At 38.5% G+C, this 13,917-nt stretch overlaps 1 non-coding gene across 1 annotated transcript; it reads right to left on the bottom strand.

Moving 5' to 3' along the window:
* Positions 1-12,418: 12,418 nt before the first annotated feature.
* Positions 12,419-12,525, bottom strand: LOC128739017 (U6 spliceosomal RNA). The gene has a single exon (XR_008412162.1). It is a non-coding gene; the product is annotated as a U6 spliceosomal RNA (small nuclear RNA).
* Between the last annotated feature and the right edge of the window lie 1,392 nt (positions 12,526-13,917).

The raw sequence follows: 13,917 nt of genomic DNA, 5'->3' as shown, positions 1-13,917 counted from the left end.
GTGGGCATTTGGATGCATTTTGTCCCAATGTGGATACTCCGGAATGCCCGTTTTCAGTTCCATCGGAACTCAAAGCTGGCCATTTTGAATTTTCTTTGGAAATATAACAAATAGGGTATCAAATGACAGGATTTCTCAAGACGAATTCTTGGGTGGACATTTGGATGCATTTTGAGCCAATGTGGACACTCCGGGACGTCCATTTTCGGTTCCATCGGAACTCAAAACTGGCCATTTCGATTTTTCTTTGAAAATATGGCAAATGTGGTATCAAATGACAGGATTTTCCAAGACGAATTCATGGGTGGACATTTGGATGTATTTTAAGCCAATGTGGACACTCCGGAACGTCCGTTTTCGGTTCTACCGGAACTCAAAACTGGCCATTTTTATTTTTCTTCATAAATATGGCAAATGTGGTATCAAATGACAGAATTTTCCAAGACAAATTCATGGGTGGACATTTGGATGTATTTTAAGCCAATGTGGACACTCCGAAACGTCCATTTTCGGTTCTGCCGGAACTCGGAACTGACCGTTTTAGATTTTCTTTGAAAATATGTCAAATGGGGTATCAAATGACAGGATTTCTCAAGACGAATTCTTGGGTGGACATTTGGATGCATTTTGAGTCAATGTGGAAACAACAGGACGTCTGTTTTCGGTTCCATTGGAACTCAAAACTGGCCATTTTGATTTTTCTTTGAAAATATGGCAAATGTGGTATCAAATGACAGGATTTTCCAAGACGAATTCATGGGTGGACATTTGGATGTATTTTAAGCCAATGTGGACACTCCGGAACGTCCGTTTTATGTTCTACCGGAACTCAAAGCTGGCCGTTTTAGATTTTCTTTGAAAATATGTCAAATGGGGTATTAAATGACAGAATTTCTCAAGACGAATTCTTGGGTGGACATTTGGATGCATTTTGAGCCAATGTGGACACTCCGAGACGTCCGTTTTCGGTTCCATCGGAACTCAAAACTGGCCATTTTGATTTTTCTTTGGGAATATGGCAAATGTGGTATCAAATGACAGGATTTTCCAAGACGACTGCATGGGTAGACATTTGAATGTATTTTAAGCCAATGTGGACACTCCGGAATGCCCGTTTTCAGTTCCATCGGAACTCAAAGCTGGCCATTTAGAATTTTTTTTTGAAAATATGTCAAATGGGGTATCAAATGACAGGACTTTCCAAGACGAATACTTGGGGTGACATTTGGATGTATTTTGAGTGGATGTGGACACTCCGGAACGTCCGTTTTCGGTTCCATTGGACTATAATGCTGACCATTTTGAATTTTCTTTGAAAATATGGCAAATGGGGTATCAAATGATAGGATTTCTCAAGAGGAATTCTTGAGTGGACATATGGATGTATTTTGAGCCAATGTGGACACTCCGGCATGCCCGTTTTCAGTTCCATCGGAACTCAAAGCTGGCCATTTTGAATTTTCTTTGGAAATATAGCAAATGGGGTATCAAATGACAGGATTTCTCAAGACGAATTCTTGGGTGGACATTTGGATGCATTTTGAGCCAATGTGGATACTCCGGGACGTCTATTTTCGGTTCCATCGGAACTCAAAACTGGCCATTTTGATTTTTCTTTGAAAATATGGCAAATGTAGTATCAAATAACAGGATTTTCCAAGACGAATGCATGGGTAGACATTTGAATGTATTTTAAGCCAATGTGGACACTTCGGAACGTCCGTTTGCGGTTCTACCGGAACTCGGAACTGGCCGTCTTAGATTTTCTTTGAAAATATGTCAAATGGGGTATCAAATGACAGGATTTCTCAAGACGAATTCTTGGGTGGATATTTGGATGCATTTTGAGCCAATGTGGACACTCTGGAACGTCCGTTTTCGGTTCCATCGGAACTCAAAATTGGCCATTTTGATTTTTTTTTGAAAATATGGCAAATGTGGTATCAAATGACAGGGTTTTCCAAGACGAATTCATGGGTGGACATTTGGATGTATTTTAAGCCAATGTGGACACTTCTGGACGTCTGTTTTCGGTTCTACCGGAACTCAAAACTGACCATTTTGAACTTTCTTTGAAAATATGGCAAATGTGGTATCAAATGACAGGATTTTTCAAGACGAAATCATGGGCGGACATTTGGATGTATTTTGAGCCAATGTGGACACTCCGGAACGTTCGTTTTCAGTTCCATTGGAATATAAAGCTGGCTATTTTGAATTTTCTTTGAAAATTTGGCAAATGGGGTGTCAAATGATTGGATTTTTCAAGACGAATTCTTGGGTGGACATTTGGATGTATTTTGAGCCAATGTGGACACTGCAGAACGTCCGTTTTCAGTTCCATCGGAACTCGAAGCAGGCCATTTTAGATTTTCTTTGGAAATATTTCAAATGGGGTATCAAATGAAAGGATTTTCCAAGACGAGTTCTTGGCTAGTAATTTGGATGTATTTTGAGCCTATGTGGATACTCCGGAACATCCGCTTTCGGTTCCAACGGAACTCAAGCTGGCCATTTTGTATTTTTTTGCTAATGTGGCAATTGGGGTATCAAATGACAGGACTTTCCAAGACGAATTCATGGGTGGATATTTGGATGTATTTTGAGCCACTGCGAACACTCCGTAACGTTCGTTTTCAGTTCCTTTGGAATATAAAGCTGGCCATTTTGAATTTTCTTTGAAAATTTGGCAAATGGGGTATCAAATGACAGGATTTTCGAAAACGAACTCTTGGGTGGCCATTTGGACATATTTTGAGCCAATGTGTACACTCCGGGATGTCAGTTTTTTGTTCAACTGGAACTCAAAGTTGTTCATTTTGAACTTTCTATGGAAAGTTGGCCAATGGGATATCAAATGCCAGGATGTCCGAGACGAATTCTGCGGTGTACATTGGTATGTATTTTGAGCCAATCTGGGCACTAAAGAAAGTCCGTTTTTGGTTCCACCGAAACTCAAAGCTGGCCATTTTGAATTTTTTTTGGAAACATACTTTCGACGTTTGTTTTCAGATCTTTGCGTTCCTGATGAAACAATTCAAACTGTGTGAACAAAGCTCTTTGATGCACTTTCTCCATGCTAAATTTCAATTAGTTCTACCCAACGATTCAAAAGTTTGAGCAATTTTTGTGTGTTGCGAGTTTATCGTACACACCATTTATTGCGGATCTTTTTTGGTTCGGCCATTCGTCGTGGAAAGGATCGTCGGTAAAAATGTATGTTGCTTGCTTCGTATGCCTGTCAACAAAGGCGATCCATCTCGAAATAGTACATGATTTGACCGGCCAATCATGTATCATGTGGAAAAATTTTTGTCTTCAATAGTGGACAGTTTTCATCCCAGTTCGTTCGCTTTATTTTGGGGGCCTGTGGGAGGCGGGTATGAAATCTCGCTTTGTAGAAATAAATACTGTCGTTAGCCAAAAAGAAGGTATTGTCCAATAACCTCTCTTGTCCAACTATGCAGAAGATTTGAGAGCATTGACTCCTGAACATTTTTTAATCGGCGATGTTTAGTATTCTGGAGCCAGATTTAATTACGATCAAATATAATAATCTTGTTCGATTCCAGGAAGTGAAGCGTTCAGTCGAAGAGTTTTGAAAATGAAATGAAATCGTGGAACTACACCAGTCAAACTTTATCAGCGGTTCAAATGGTAAACCGAAGGCCGCGGTCCTTTGATAGAGGGCACATTAGGTTTGCTGAAGCAAGACAACTTGCCTCCTCTTCAGTGGAATCTAGGACGCGTGGTGTCAACGCCCCCCGAAAGCGACAACAGATGTGTTTCTACTTCCAATAGGCCATCCAGAGGTGATGAAAGACCAGTACAAAACGACAGCTCTAGCAATAGAAGAAGATTTTGGTTGAAGGTTGCAATTTTTGGTTTACGTTGTTACTGTATATTTATTTATATTAAACTAGCTGACCCGACAAACTTCGTATTGCCACAAATTAACTTGTGTTGTACATAAATCATGAATCTCGGATGATCTTTGTCACTATCTCGAGTTTTGCAAGCCCCCCAGTGGGCGGCGCTTCCGACGGCGGGTCACCGGCAACACTCGCGACCGGCTCGTCCTGAATGATCTAGTGTTACTATAGATAGTTTTTGTGGTCTTGTTATTGATTACTGTTTTATGGAAGAGTCTCGAATTTCTCGAGTTGGATTAGTTTTTGAGTTTCGCAAAAATTTCTGTTTTATTTGTATGAGAGTCCATATCCCCCTACCACAGGGGTGAGAGGTCTCTAACTATCATAAAATAAATTCAAGACTCAAAAATCTCCTACACGCCAAATTTGGTTCCATTGGCTGGATTAGTTCTCGAGTTATGAGGAAATTTGTATTTCGTTTGTATAGGACCCCCCCTCCTAAAGTGGGGAGGGGTCCCAATTCATCATTGAAAAAAAAATTGTCTCCAAAAACACACATATGCCAAATTTGGTTCAATTCGCTTGATTAGTTCTCGAGTTATGAGGAAATTTGTATTTCATTTGTACAGGAGCCCCTCCTCTTAAAGTGGGGAGGGGTCCTAATTCACCATAGAAAATTTTCTTGCTCTCGAAAACCTTCACATGCCAAATTTGGTTGCATTTGCTTGATTAGTTCTCGAGTTATGAGGAAATTTGTATGGAAGCCCCCCCTCTTAAAGGGGAGAGGAGTTACAATTCCCCTTATAAAGATGGAGGGGTCTCAATTTACCATAGAATAAATTCTTGTCACCGAAAACACCCACGTGCCAAATTTGGTTCTATTTGCTTGATTAGTTCTCGAGTTATGAGGAAATTTGTATTTCATTTGTATAGGAGCCCCCCCTCCTAAAGTGGGGAGAGGTTCTTATTCATCATAGAAAAAATTCTTGCCTCCAAAAACACCTACATGCCAAATTTGGTTCCATTTTCTGGATTAGCTCTCGAGTTATAAGGAAATTTGTATTTCGTTTGTATAGGAGCCCCCCCCCCCACTTAAAGTGGGGAGGGGTCCCAATTCATCATAGAAAAAAATTTTGTCTCCAAAAACACACACATGCCAAATTTGGTTCCATTTGCTTGATTAGTTCTCGAGTTATGAGGAAATTGGTATTTCATTTGTACAGGAGCCCCCCCTCTTAAAGTGAGGAGGGGTCCTAATTCAACATAGAAAATTTTCTTGCCCTCGAAAACTTTCACATGCCAAATTTGGTTCCATTTGCTTGATTAGTTCTCGAGTTATGAGGAAATTTGTATGGAAACCCCCCCTCTTAAAGGGGAGAGGAGTTATAATTCCCCTTATAAAGAGGGGAGGGGTCTCAAATTACCCTAGAATAAATTCTTGTCACCGAAAACACCCACATGCCAAATTTGGTTCTATTTGCTTGATTAGTTCTCGAGTTATGCAGAAATTTGTGTTTCATTTGTATGGGAGCCCACCCTCTTAGTGGGGGGAGGGGTCTCTAACCATCACTTAAACCTTTCCTGGCCCCAAAAACCTCTACATGCAAATTTTCACGCCGATTGGTTCAGTAGTTTTTGATTCTATAAGGAACACAGGACAGACAGACAGACAGACAGACAGACAGACAGACAGAAATCCTTCTTTATAGGTATAGATATATATATATATATATACTAGCTGACCCGACAAACTTCGTATTGCCACAAATTAACCTGTGTTGTACATAAATCATGAATCTCGGATGATCTTTATCACTTCTCGAGTTTTGCAAGTCCCCCAGTGGGCGGCGCTTCCGACGGCGGGTCACCGGCAACACTCGCGACCGGCTCGTCCTGAATGATCTAGTGTTACTATAGATAGTTTTTGTGGTCTTGTTATTGATTAATGTTTTATGGAAGAGTCTCGAATTTCTCGAGTTGGATTAGTTTTTGAGTTTCGCCAAAATTTCTGTTTTATTTGTATGAGAGTCCATATCCCCCTACCACAGGGGTGAGAGGTCTCTAACTATCATAAAATAAATTCAAGACTCAAAAATCTCCTACATGCTAAATTTGGTTCCATTTGCTTGATTAGTACTCAAATTATAAGGAAATTTGTATTTCATTTGTATGGAAGCCCACCCTCTTAAAAGGGAAAGGGGTCGTAATACACCACAGAAAAAAAATTCTGCCATCTAAAACTCTCACATGCCAAATTTGGTTCCATTTACTTGATTAGTTCTAAAGTTATGAGCAAATTTGTATTTCGTTTGAATGGGAGCCCCCCCCCCCCTCCTAAAAAGGTAAGAAGTCCTAATTCATCATGGGAAAAATGGTTGCCTCCAAAAACACCCACATGCCAAATGTTGTTCTATTTGCTTGATTAGTTCTCGAGTTAGGAGGAAATTTGTATTTCATTTGTACAGGAGCCCTCCCTCTTAGAGTGGGGAGGGGTCCTAATTCACCGTAGAAAATTTTCTTGCCCTCGAAAACCTTCACATGCCAAAGTTGGTTCCATTTGCTTGATTAGTTCTCGAGTTATGGGGAAATTTGTATTTCATTTGTATTGGAGCCCCCCCTCCTAATGTGGGAAGAGGTCCTAATTCATCACAGAAAAAATTCTTGCCTCCAAAAACACCTACATGCCAAATTTGGTTCCATTTGCTGGATTAGTTCTCGAGTTATGAGGAAATTTGTATCTCGTTTGTACAGGACCCCCCCTCCTAAAGTGGGGAGGGGTCCCAATTCATCATTGAAAAAAAAATTGTCTCCAAAAACACACACATGCCAAATTTGGTTCAATTCGCTTGATTAGTTCTCGAGTTATGAGGAAATTGGTATTTCATTTGTACAGGAGCCCCTCCTCTTAAAGTGGGGAGGGGTCCTAATTCACCATAGAAAATTTTCTTGCTCTCGAAAACCTTCACATGCCAAATTTGGTTGCATTTGCTTGATTAGTTCTCGAGTTATGAGGAAATTTGTATGGAAGTCCCCCCTCTTAAAGGGGGAGAGGAGTTATAATTCCTCTTATAAAGAGGGGAGGGGTCTCAATTCACCATAGAATAAATTCTTGTCACCAAAAAAAACACCCACATGCCAAATGTTGTTCTATTTGCTTGATTAGTTCTCGAGTTAGGAGGAAACTTGTATTTCATTTGTACAGGAGCCCCCCCTCTTAGAGTGGGGAGGGGTCCTAATTCACCGTAGAAAATTTTCTTGCCCTCGAAAACCTTCACATGCCAAAGTTGGTTCCATTTGCTTGATTAGTTCTCGAGTTATGAGGAAATTTGTATGGCAGCCCCCCCTCTTAAAGGAGAGAGGAGTTACAATTCCTCTTATAAAGAGGGAGGGGTCTCAATTTACCATAGAATAAATTCTTGTCACCGAAAACACCCACATGCCAAATTTGGTTCTATTTGCTTGATTAGTTCTCGAGTTATGAGGAAATTTGTATTTCATTTGTATAGGAGCCCCCCCTCCTAAAGTGGGGAGAGGTTCTTATTCATCATAGAAAACATTCTTGCCTCCAAAAACACCTACATGCCAAATTTGGTTCCATTTGCTGGATTAGCTCTCGAGTTATAAGGAAATTTGTATTTCGTTTGTATAGGAGCCCCCCCCCCCCTCTTAAAGTGGGGAGGGGTCCCAATTCATCATAGAAAAAAATTTTGTCTTCAAAAACACACACATGCCAAATTTGGTTCCATTTGCTTGATTAGTTCTCGAGTTATGAGGAAATTGGTATTTCATTTGTACAGGAGCCCCCCCTCTTAAAGTGAGGAGGGGTCCTTATTCAACATAGAAAATTTTCTTGCCCTCGAAAACCTTCACATGCCAAATTTGGTTCCATTTGCTTGATTAGTTCTCGAGTTATGAGGAAATTGGTATGGAAACCCCCCCTCTTAAAGGAGAGAGGAGTTATAATTCCCCTTATAAAGAGGGGAGGGGTCTCAAATTACCCTAGAATAAATTCTTGTCACCGAAAACACCCACATGCCAAATTTGGTTCTATTTGCTTAATTAGTTCTCGAATTATGCAGAAATTTGTGTTTCATTTGTATGGGAGCCCCCCCTCTTAGTGGGGGGAGAGGTCTCTAACCATCACTAAAACCTTTCCTGGCCCTAAAAACCTCTACATGCAAATTTTCACGCCGATTGGTTCAGTAGTTTTTGATTCTATAAGGAACACAAAACAGACAGACAGACAGACAGACAGACAGACAGACAGACAGACAGACAGACAGACAGACAGACAGACAGACAGACAGAAATCCTTCTTTATAGGTATAGATAACCTTGTAATATTCGGCATACAGTATTGTCGCTATGACAATACATAATTTTTATTGTTTTGTGATTATCCTGTAAACGTTTAGTTTTAAATTATTTCAATTACATAAGCAAACCCGCTTTTCATTGCCATAGTATAACGCCCTATTTCTTGGCATGGCAAAGTGAAACCAGATTCTTCCATCGTTTGAATATTGCGGATCAGACGTTTTTATCGAATTTGCGTACGGAAAGATAAAAATTTCGTTTGATTGCCTCTGACACGAAGCATCAGTTTGTTGAACATCGCATGCACTCGTCAGGCTCCCAGATGAGGGGCTACCAACCGTGAGGGGCTAGCGAATGATGAACTTTGACATAGTAGGTACCTACCGGAGAGTTTCGCAGTATGATGCCGTACCACTTCGAGGATTCTTCGCTCGCGCTAAACGAGCGGAACGAAGATGGAGTGCTCCGCTTCGGTAATGTAATTCATAGCAAGTGGAGTGCTTCTACGAGATCAATAAATTGGCCGATTGTATTACTTTTTGAAAGACGATACACCGGAGGGGGAAAATCAACGTTTCACTTGTACGTAGCAGCCGTCAGAGAATTTGATCCATTCATCAGTGCAAACTGTTTTGAAGCTTTATTCGTTTGTATAGGATTTCGTTCGGATTTCAAGGAAATTGTGCTGTAATAGGCGTGATTCATATTTCATTTCTATATAAATAACGGAAATTTAGCGGTTGTTTGGTACAGAGAGGATACGATGGGTAAATAGTAATAACACTTCAAATGGAGGAAGAAGATTGTGTAAATTTAGAAATAAAAGAAAAAGACCAAAGACTAAAGACTAAAGACTAAAGACTAAAGACTAAAGACTAAAGACTAAAGACTAAAGACTAAAGACTAAAGACTAAAGACTAAAGACTAAAGACTAAAGACTAAAGACTAAAGACTAAAGACTAAAGACTAAAGACTAAAGACTAAAGACTAAAGACTAAAGACTAAAGACTAAAGACTAAAGACTAAAGACTAAAGACTAAAGACTAAAGACTAAAGACTAAAGACTAAAGACTAAAGACTAAAGACTAAAGACTAAAGACTAAAGACTAAAGACTAAAGACTAAAGACTAAAGACTAAAGACTAAAGACTAAAGACTAAAGACTAAAGACTAAAGACTAAAGACTAAAGACTAAAGACTAAAGACTAAAGACTAAAGACTAAAGACTAAAGACTAAAGACTAAAGACTAAAGACTAAAGACTAAAGACTAAAGACTAAAGACTAAAGACTAAAGACTAAAGACTAAAGACTAAAGACTAAAGACTAAAGACTAAAGACTAAAGACTAAAGACTAAAGACTAAAGACTAAAGACTAAAGACTAAAGACTAAAGACTAAAGACTAAAGACTAAAGACTAAAGACTAAAGACTAAAGACTAAAGACAACGTACAACTGTACAACGTGGCCCGAGTATGACAACATTTTTTAACTTTTTAGTTAAAATTTGACAGTTCGATGGTTCGATGGCGAACCATTACAAATTTTGTCAGATTGATAGTTGTTTTGAACACATATAAGGTGAGAATGAAAATATGTTTCTGTAACAGCGAATTTGTACATTCAATCCGGGTTGTAACTGTATGAATTTTTGGTGTTCATTTGATCCTATTTGATAGATAAAATTCATCTCATTTCAACCCGGGTTGAATAAACAAGTTCGTTATACGGTAAGCATCCAGGCATTGTTAAATAAAAATCTAAGGAAAAATCAGTGAAATACATCAAAGCTCTCTTCTTCACCTGTGCATATCTCACTGGCTCTCAGAATAACCAACGGACTGTCAAAAATAATCATGGTTCAGTGCAAGGTTATTTTTGACAGAAGGTGAAATAACTATCGAACTGTCAAATTTTAACTAAAAAGTTAAAGTTTCGGGAAATGGTTCACAGCCTTAGAATGATACAAATATGACAGAACAATGCTCTAAAAACGGCAGAAGAGTATCGAAGAGAAATAATACAAAAATAAAGCAATAATGAAAGTGAAAGAAACACTTAAATACACATTAAAGTAAAATAAAATGGATACACATTTCTATTTGTGGTACAACAATGGCCTAGAAATAAAACAAAAATGTAAAAATAATGCAATAATAAAACATAAAAGATACAAAAAACGAAAGCAAAAAATATAACAAATATGAGAAAAGTGCAGAGTTGATACAAAAATGACCTTAGTGATAGAAACATGACAGAAAAATTATTTTGAAAGGATGCAAAATTAAACAACAAAAGAAATAAACACACAAAAAAGTGAAAAAGTAAAAAAATATGAGATGGAAACAAAAAATGATACAATAACAACATGAAGATGATTTGAAAATGATAAAAAAATACCAGAAATAACATAAAAATGAAATGAAAAAAGATCACAAACAGGATCCAATAATTTAAGAAAATTAATATAACGCGGACCTAAAATTGAAAAATGATGCAGAAAAATACAAAAATAACCAGTTCTGTATATTTTGAAGTCTTTTTGGGCGTTTTAGGTAGTTCTTTTTCCGCCATTTGTAGTCTTTTATTGGCATTTCTTGTCGATATTCTTTTTATCATCTTTTCACCGCATTTTCTGCACCCAATCCTATTTTGTCACTTGGTTGGCGTTTCTCGGCAGCTATTCATCGTCTTTTCGGTTGCTTGTCATCATCATTTTCGTCAACTTGTTGTTGTCTTTTAGAAAGTTTTTTGTCAGCCCTCTGTTGTATTTTAGTAGTCTTTTCATTACCTTTTTGTTATATTTTTGTAATATTGTCATCGTTTTTTGAAATTTGTTTTTGGAATTTCTTGTAGCGTTTTTTCGACAACTTTTTGACATTTTTGTCGTCTTTTTGCTGCTGTTTTGGTGCTCTTTTTTCTCCGTCTTTTTTGTCCTTTTATATATTGTTCTTATTATGCCAAATTTTTTGTGGTCTTTCGTTGTCTTTTCGCCAGCTTTTTATCATATTTTGTTGTTTACAAGTTAGACAATGTCTTTTCGCCAGCTTTTTATCATATTTTGTTGTTTACAAGTTATACAATACTGACACGAATCTATACAAGAAATAATGTCAATTATAACAATGAATAAATAACAATACAAAAAAGCACAAACGGCGCAGAAAAGTATGAAAATTGAACCAAAAATGAAAAATGGTACGAGAATGATACAGAAATTGCATCAACATACATCAAGGTACAAGAAATAATACAAATGTAAAGCAATGATGAAACCAATAAGCGGATATAAAAATTTTGAGGCACAGAAATATAAAAAATAACACAGCGAAAGTGCAAATAATTAAATAATGATTTCTAAAAGATTCAAACAATACTAAAATAACGCCGTAATAAACGTAAGACAGACACTGAAAAACCACAAGAACAACAAACGAAAAAAACAAAAAATTAATAAATACAAACAAGCACCAAAAAAGATGAAAAATAATTAATACTCGATGTGCCTTTTTCAAAAATAGGGCAAATGGGGTCTTCCAAAACCACTATTCCGGCGTTTGTTCTTCTGTTCTGACGTGTAGCCGCAGTGAGCATGCAACTCTTGGCCTGGTTCTTCTCATCTGTAACTCTCTGGCATTCGGCATCAAACCAGCTGTTATGCTCTCTTCCACGCACCGTGCCTACCTCCTCTCTCACAACTAGTTCGATGTCACTATGAAGATTCCTCCACAGCCCACTTATACAGGAATCCCCCTAATAACGCGATGGGTGGTGCTGTATGCCCATCGCGACATCTCAGCGGTCCATTAATCAATAAAGTTGATTTTTGATACTTGACTAGGTTGTACCACATACTAACAATGTTCCAAAAATCAACTTTATTGGTTAATGGACATTAAAAAAATCGCCATGGGCGTACACCACCACCCACCGCGTTATTCGGGGGACTGCTGTATCTTCTTTCCGTTCTTCCTACGGTTCTACGATTCGTTGATCAATCAAACTTTCTGGCGGATTTCGCTGCCACGCCATCTACCGGCAATCGCTGGATGTTGAAGCGCAGCGTCCTCTCAGTGTGAGCCTTCACTGCGTTTTTTTTATACTATATTTTCAAATATACAAAAATGTTACAATCGTATGTTACAATCTAGTTTTTTAATATTTACATAAAATGTTCCGATTGCGAGGTAGTTTTAACATGTTTTTTTGAGCAATACCGAGAACCGAGCAGCTCATATGTGGAACGTTTCACGATTTTGCGTGTCATCCTTGCGCAGGGGCCATGCTAATTTTCTCTGTATCGTTCCAATTTTAGTATATGTCCAGCCGAAGTTAGGACATGTTCGACAATCTTGTGCGAATCTTACACATGACGATATAGTGGTCAGAGTCGATATTTGGTCCCCGAAAAGACCGTACCTCGATGACATGCGGGAACTGTCGACCGTCAATCAGGACATGATCGATTTGAGAGCTGAGTCGCCATTTGAATGCTTTCAGGTACACGATGAAAAAGAAACCTGAAAGACGTAAAAATAGCGTTTCTTTGGACCCCGACGCATTGAACCATATGGCCATAATAATCGTTGTGCTTGTTGTAGGCATTTCAATAAAATAAACCATTTATTTGACTTTAATATTAGCAAAAGTAGGTTTAGAAATGCAATAATTAATTCAGACAATTAGATCAATATGAGTAATACTAGTCTGTACTGCACTGAAGACTGTAATCAACAATCAACAATAGACACTGAAATGAAAAATGGCATAGAAATAATACAAAACAAACAACAAATAATAGAAAAATGATCTCACAACGTTCAAAAATGATGCAAAAATGGACCAATGGTACATTACATACTATATTAATGCAATAATAATTGGCACGAAAAGTCCCTACGATAAAACTGAACCTTGTCCTGGTGTAGGGCTTTTTAACTAATCAGTAAATGAACAGCGGTCACGTTTACTTCTGAATGTGGGTATATGTCAAAATGCTTTTGTGATTTCAAGTGGAACAAGCGTTGTTCAGAAAGTGCTTTTATTCCGTTTAAGAATAAGGCCAGTATAGGGATCTCTGATAATTAATAGATGAATGTTTCTGGGATTCATCTCTATTTATAATGTCGGATTGATTGGGTCGGTCGGGGGCTTAGGGTTAGTAAGAGGATGTAAGCGGGATACCAGATCCGGTTGGTTGCCAAAGGGCCACTCTATAATTATTACGGGTAATAATAGAAGTGCTTAGGTAGCAGTTGGGAAAATTAGGTCAATTCGTATCGTGTGTTCGAGTCTCGACGGGGTGTTGCTGCTGGATAGAGTCGGTGGGATTTTTGCACTGGCCCCGTGGCTGTCCTGTGCTCTGATGGCCGACCACGGGGTCTGTCGATGGGGAGGGGTCGAGTCTTAGAGAGACGTTTAAGCCCATAGCTTTCCTGCACTAGCTCTTTGGTGCGTCTCTATATCTTAAAGCTTCTGTCGACTACCGCGAACGTCCAGCTTGTGCTGCGCTCAATTTACTTTGTATCATGGGACAGTGCATAAAAGGGGGATGAAAGATTAAATTTGCCCTGATAAGTTATTAGTGGTTATCAACGGCTCCGAAATTTGTCTTTCCTATTAGTTCATTTGTGGTTGTTTATGTTGGATAATTGATAGCGGACGAGCGGTTGAGGACCGCTGTCAGGCGGGGCTAACGAATCCTCCACTTCTTCACCATACTACATTTGAC

This window comes from Sabethes cyaneus, chromosome 2 (genome assembly GCF_943734655.1).
Source record: "Sabethes cyaneus chromosome 2, idSabCyanKW18_F2, whole genome shotgun sequence".
In the NCBI taxonomy this organism is placed as follows: Eukaryota; Metazoa; Arthropoda; class Insecta; order Diptera; family Culicidae; genus Sabethes; species Sabethes cyaneus.
Note: the sequence above shows the minus strand (reverse complement) of the source record. Positions and strands in the feature narration are given on the sequence as shown.